The 6,859-nt window shown below is 44.8% G+C and overlaps 1 pseudogene across 1 annotated transcript; it reads left to right on the top strand.

Moving 5' to 3' along the window:
* Positions 1–2,071: 2,071 nt before the first annotated feature.
* Positions 2,072–3,773, top strand: LOC307183148 (solute carrier family 52, riboflavin transporter, member 2-like; annotated as a pseudogene). The gene has a single exon. The product of its transcript is annotated as a solute carrier family 52, riboflavin transporter, member 2-like (transcript).
* Positions 3,774–6,859: the final 3,086 nt, after the last annotated feature.

Genomic DNA, 6,859 nt, shown 5'->3' with positions numbered 1-6,859 from the left:
ATTTACCTCTGAGAGCCAATGGAGCTTGCTATAGTCCCAAGATCTATAGCACACAGAGCAGTTCTTAAATGGGTGTGCTGGCACTCCCCATGGCTACCTCCCCAGGCTCAGCACAGAGGAAGCAGACAAAATCGCCCACCTCCCAGTTTTTTCTGGGAGAAATTTGACTGCATGTGTCACTAGCTGCTGTCCTAAGTTCTGGCACCTGGTTAGCTAGCATCTAGGTGCTGCCTGGGATCGTCCAAGGAGCCCAAAAGAGCAATTAGGCAAGAAAAAGAATTAAAAGGCGTCCAAAGCAAACAGGAAGAAGTAAAATTGTTCCTGTTTGCAGATGGAATGATATCATATATGGAAAACCGTAAAGTCTCCACCAAAAAAAGAAAAAACTGTTTGAAACTAATAAATTCAGTGAAGTGGTAGGATAGAAAATCAATATACAAAAATCCGTCGCATTTTTTTATATATTAACAACAAACTATGGGAAGGAAATTCCGAAAACAATCTCATTTACAATAGCATCAAAAATAAAATAAAATACTTGGGAATAAATTTAACCAAGGAAGCGAAAGATCTGTACACTGAAAACCAGAAAACACTGATGAAAGAAATTTAACAAGACACAAATAAATGGAAAGATATTTAGTGCTCATGGATAGGAAGAATTAATGCTGTTAAAACGTCCATACTACTCAAAGTCATCTACAGATTCAATTCAATCCTTAGCAAAATTCCAATAGCTTTTTTCACAGAAATAGAAAGAACAGTTCTTAAATTGGTATGGAACCACAAAATACCCCGAATGGACAAAACCATCTTGAAAAAGAACAATGCTGGAGGCATCACAGGGCCTGATTTCAAACCATGTTTCAAAGCTCTAGTAATCGAGCTTCCCTGGTGGCGCAGTGGTTGAGAGTCCGCCTGCCGATGCAGGGCACGAGGGTTCATGCCCCGGTCCGGGAGGATCCGGCATGCCGCGGAGCGGCTGGGCCCGTGGGCCATGACCGCTGGGCCTGCGCGTCCGGAGCCTGTGCTCCGCAACGGGAGAGGCCACAGCAGTGAGAGGCCCGCGTACCGCCAAAAAAAAAAAACACAAACAAAAAAAAGCTCCAGTAATCAAAACAGTGTGCAATCAGCATAAAACCAGATACAATAGATGGATGGAACAGAAGAGTAGAATACGAGACCCCAGAAATAAACCCACAGATACCTGCTCAATCAATTTTTGACAAGCCATGATATCACTCAAAAGTGTAATCTTTTAAAACAAACAAAAAAACAAACAAATATATACATATATATCTCAAACTCACATGGGCGCTGGACCATGCCGGGGGCGCGCCGGCCCAGGGCTTCCCTGAGTCCAGGACGGCAAGTTGGAGTCCTCACACCGGCTTAGCTGCGCTTTCCGCCCCCACCGGCTCTGGGACGGAGCCGCGACCCTGGGCGAGAGGCGGCACCCTCGAAGCTCGGCGGGCAGGCCTGCCGCCGGGTCAGGGAGCGCAGGCCTCTGACGGGGAGCATGGACCCGGGCGGGCGGGTGCGTGCGTGCCCTGGACCTCTCTGCGCCGCCGCCTGACGCAGCGAGGGGCGGTGCCCGCCGCGGCAACGCCCCCAGGCCCCACTCGGCCCGGCGGTCACGGGTCTCACAGAAGCCGCGGAGCTCTGCGTGGCGCTTGAGAGCAGATCCTGTCCCGGAGTCATTGTTCCGTGATGTGAGGCTGAGTGTGGTGGTGGTGTCGGGAGGTCGGACCCGAAGGCCACCTCCCTCTTTCATCATCCTCCCCTGGGGCTGTGGCGCCTTCCTGACCCCCTGCCTGAAGGCCTTGCCATGTGGTGTTGCTTGACGGGGTCTTCTGTCCCCAGCAGAGCCCGAAGCATCTTCTTTGGCCCTAGGTGAGGACAGAGGAGCTGGCTGTGACCTTGGCCCTGTCCTGGATGTCCCAGCCTTGGGCTGAATGGCGGCACCCCCGCCGGGCCTTCCGGTGCCGACCCACCTGCTGGCAGCCCTCTTTGGCATGGCTCATGGGCTGCTGTCACAGGATCCAGGTGGCGGCCTGGGGGTGGTGAAAGACCTCCGCGAGGGTTGGAGTCTCCCCTCCTACCTCTCTGTGCTTGTGCCGCTGGACACCCTGGGTCTGCTGCTGGTGGTGACTCTGTGGCAGCAGTCGGCCCCAGGCAAGGGCGAGGGGGCCCCCATCCTGCTGCCGCCTTCTAGGGTCTCCTGCTGCTGTTGCTGTCACCGCCAGCTGTACCCACAAGGGGCCCAGGGCCTGGCCTGCAAATGGGAGACCCAGGAGTGGAGGAAGAGGCCTGGCGCGGCAGGAGCTACCCGGCCAGGTGGCAGGCATCACCCCCAGCCCAGACCCTGCAGCCCATCGGTGGTGCCTGTCTGCTGGGCCTGCTGGCCACCACCAACGCTCTGACCAAGGATGGGTTGCCTGTTGTGCAGAGCTGGTTCTGCCCGCCCTACAGACACCTGGCCTACCACTTGGCCGTGGTGCTGAGCAGTGCCGCCTCACTTGCTTCCTGACCATGGGCGTTCTATGCAGGTCCCTGGCAGGGCTGGGCAGTCTCTCTCTGCTGGGCATGCTCTTTGGGGCCTGCCTGATGGTGCTGGCAATCCTGAGCCCCTGCCCACCCCTGGTGGGCACCTCTTCAGGGGTGGTCCTTGTGGTGGTGGTGTAGATTCTGTGTCTGGGCATGTTCTCATACGTGAAGGCGGCTGCCAGCTCCCTGCTGCACGGAGGGGATGGGGAAGTGGGGAGCTGTCACTGCTGGCGGCAGGCTTGGCCATCCAGGTGGGCTTCCCTTTTCAGTGCTGTTGTCATATTCCCTCTCACCATCTACCACGCGTTCCCCAGCAGGAAGAACCATGTGGCCCAATGTGCCTTCTAAACCTGGGCAGGTGGGGACTTTGCTGTACCCCACCTGTCTTCAGATTGGGGCTGCCACAGTGCCTGAGTGCCCACAGCCCAGAGAGGCCCACCCCACACACAGCATGCTGTAGGACACCTGCGCTCTCCACAGGAGAATTTGGGGACCACAGAGCAGGCTTGAAGCCAAAGCCAAGCTGGGGATGTGGACTTGGCCCCCGGCCTGGGATCTGTGTGGGATTTGTACAATAAAGCATTTTTATTCAAAAAAAAGAAAAAATCAAAAGAAGCAGAGTAGAATGATGGTTGCCAGGTGTTGGGGTGGGGGGGGTGAGGGAAATGAGAAGAGACCAGTGAAGAGTACAAACTTTGTTATAAAGTGAATAAGTTCTGTGGGTCTAATGTATAGCGTGGTGACTATAGTTGATCAGACTGTACTGTATATTTTGAAATTTGCTAAGAGAGTAGATCTTAAGTGTTCTCACAAGCACACACAAAAAAGATAAATATATAACGTGATGGAGGTGATGGACATGTTAACTTGATTGTGGGATTTCTTTCACGATGTATATGGATATGAAATCATCACATTGTACCCTTTAAATATATTACAATTTTATTTGTCCATTATACCTCAGTAAAGCTGAAAACAAAAAGGAGTGAAATATGATACATGCTATAGTGTGGATGAACCTTGAATACGTAACACTGAGTGAAAGAAATCAGACACAGAGGGTCACATGTTGTATGATTCCATTTATATGAAATATCCAGAAGAATTAAATCCAGAGATAGAACACAATGGTGGTTGACAGAGGCTGGGGAGAGGAAGGAATGGGGAGAAACTGTTTAATGGATAGGGGTTTTACTCTGGAGTGATGGAAATGTTTTGGAACTAGATAGAGGTAGTGGTTTCACAACACTGTGATTGTGCTAAATGCCACCAAATTGTTCACTTTAAAATGATTCTTTTTATGTTATGTGAATTTGACGTTCATAACTTATTTTTAAAGAGCACTTATTAGACAAAAATAGTAGATGGCATATGTAATCAAGCTTTAGCTGTGAATTGCCAATTAGTTGAGCTCTAATTAAGCTTTGTAATAACTAACACAATTTATTTTCTCCAGAAATCTTGATGGAAAGACTTTCGAAAGATTAGATCCACAGTGAATGACAGTCATCATTGCCAAAATATTAACATAACAAGAAAAGTTGCTAATTTGTTTGCAATTTACTGAAGAAACCAACATTGTCAAGATAGTGGGGAGGATTTGTTGATGCTGAATCTCTGCCACATTTGTACAGGGAAGCCTTAAAGCACCTTTATCTTTTAAACAAAATAAAAATTGCTTTTTGATTCAACACTGCTAGCCTAACAAGTGGGAAATTTCTCCTATTTTAAATTCAGCTGGTGATGAGAATTATATCTAAGTGTATAATGAATGAGAGCTATTTAGAAACATGAATGTAAATGTTCTGTGGCTTATGGTCAGTCCTTTGTTTTCAACAGCTGATGCATTTGGCTTCTCTAGCTTGTATTTGTATTCTGATTGTGAAGATTATTTCTGAATCTTTGTTTCACATATTGCAATGCCATTTGACATTGGAAAACCTGGAAGATATGATTACTTTGGGTTTGGTTTTCTTTTGTTTGAATGCAAATCAAAACGACATGGAAACATCACAAGCATTTTTGCAATTTGCACTTTAACAGGAAAAAATCAAACATTAGTTTCTTCCTTTGGATTTCAATAGGAGGCAACGTGATATGGAGTTAGGGAGTCAGGACGACTTAGATTTGAAGCCGGGTCCTGCCCTTAAAAACTTACATTGCATTGCCCATAATAGGTAGCTATAATTATTACCATTATCCAAAAAAGCAGAGGTTTGAAAGAGAAGAAAAGGGAAGTATATGAGAAAGGAAGGAGAAGAGAAGATTAGGAAAAGGAAGAGGAAAGTGAGGAAAGAATAAATTAGAATTTCAAGAGAATCTAATTGGTGATTTATGCTGAAATGGAAAGCAAGAATCCTGAATCTTTGCCCTGGTTATTCCTCTGATTTTACTATTTGTTCTTCCTTTTCTTTGCTTTCCTCTCTTTGGGGTTGTTACTTAAAATGTCTCATCAGTTTCCATCTCCTCTTGGGTAATACTCTATGAATACACAGAATTCATTAATGAGATAAAGGAATAACAAAGCAGTGAGATAAACAAGATTTGTGAGGTCAAATTTTAACTTGATCTGAACATAATGGAAATCTAGTGTTTCAAGCCCAAAGACTTGACAACTTTACTTTTCCTAATGCATCCTTTTTCTGACTATTAAAGTCACTATTAATACATGATCCCCACAGAAAGTTTAGAAACACAAGAAAGTGCTAGGAAAAAAATAAAATCACAGTAAACATCCCCACCCTGAGATAACACCAGTAGTATTTTATTTTTTTCTTTCCAGTCTTTTTTTTCTAGGCTGTGGTCTCAGTCTATAATGTAATATTGTCCTCTGATGTTTTAGTTTTCATTACATCATGAGCACTTTCCATGTCATTTTTTCCAAAAATACCGTTTCTATTGTGTAGATGTATCTTAGTTCCATTTAACATTAATAAAACATTAATGTTAAACCTTCTGCCCCAACGAGCACCCTGACCCCAAACACTTCCCCTCAGAATCATAGCAGAGCTGTAAAAGAAAGGTAACCTGGGCCTTAAGATTTAAGTGTTGTCATGTGTATCTTAGTTTTACAAGTAAAAATTCAAGGTGTATCTGAAAAATCTAAAAACTTGGAAAAGATTGAGAAATAAGACAGCCTTTTTCCCAAGTATTTTTTTACTCTTCATATTGTATTACACCTCTCATTTCCACATCAACTTCCATACAAGTGTAAAGAAAGCTTTTCCCCTCAAGTTCTTTTTCGACTTGAATTTGTTGCTTGCTTTAGCAAAGGCAAGGCCATGCCCTCCAGGAGACAAAGAGATCATTCTGGCCACAGACATGCTCAGGCCTTGACTTTTCCTTAGTCAGAAAGGCAATTTGCCCACAAAATTAACTAAGTCATGTCTCAGCTGACTGCAAGTCAATGGTTTTCCCTCAAATTTGGTCCAACTTACCCCAGACCTGACATAAAAATTAAAAAAGAAAATGAAAACCAATTCAGGTACTACCCTGAGCATTTGGGGTTTTATTTATTTCAAAAAAGGAAGTATGAAATGCACAGTTTCTTTTTAATTTTCTGGAGACAAGAATTAGGGAGAGGCATCTTAAATATTTCAACTCCCTTAAATATTTTAACCTCCTCATAAATGCTATGCACTAAATAAATATTTGTTGATATGAGCGAATGAATGAATTTTAGCATTTAATAATGTAGACTTCAGAAACCAGGGAACAGGAGTCAACTCTTATGAGCCTCAGTGTTGCGGAAAGAGGTGGCAATAGAAACATGTTTGAGTCCTGCCGTCTCTGTTTTCTAGTTTTGTTTTGTGCAGGTCACTCAGACATTTTTTTTTCCTGCATGAGAAGTAAAAATCTGGCTGAGCCTTAGTTTCCCCATCTGTTTACAAAATTACATTGTAACCATTTGTCTTCACAGATGGGGGTGATGAGTTGAGATAATCGTGATTATTCATGTATGCTGTAAACAGCAGAGTAAATGGAGAGCAACAGACCTCAGACCACATTTAGCCATGCCAGTTTGGGCAAGTGACTCAAATTCAATAAGCCTGTTTTCTTACCAGTGAAATGCGGATAATACAAACTTAGGAAACAGCAGCTTTAAAATGTGATAATATGCGTAACATGCGTTGCAGAGGCCTGGCTTCTAACAGTAGAAGCCAGGCCTCTGCAACGCATGTTACGCATATTATCCCCTTCTGCTTCACAACAGAAGCTTATTTGGGGACTGTCCTTCAGGCTCATCATGGTACATGTAGCCCAAGACAGGAAGTATCGAACCAAAAATCTGGCCTCTTCAGAGTTTTTCCAG

The sequence above is a fragment of the Stenella coeruleoalba genome (assembly GCF_951394435.1).
Source record: "Stenella coeruleoalba genome assembly, chromosome: 1".
Classification (NCBI taxonomy): Eukaryota; Metazoa; Chordata; class Mammalia; order Artiodactyla; family Delphinidae; genus Stenella; species Stenella coeruleoalba.
Note: the sequence above shows the minus strand (reverse complement) of the source record. Positions and strands in the feature narration are given on the sequence as shown.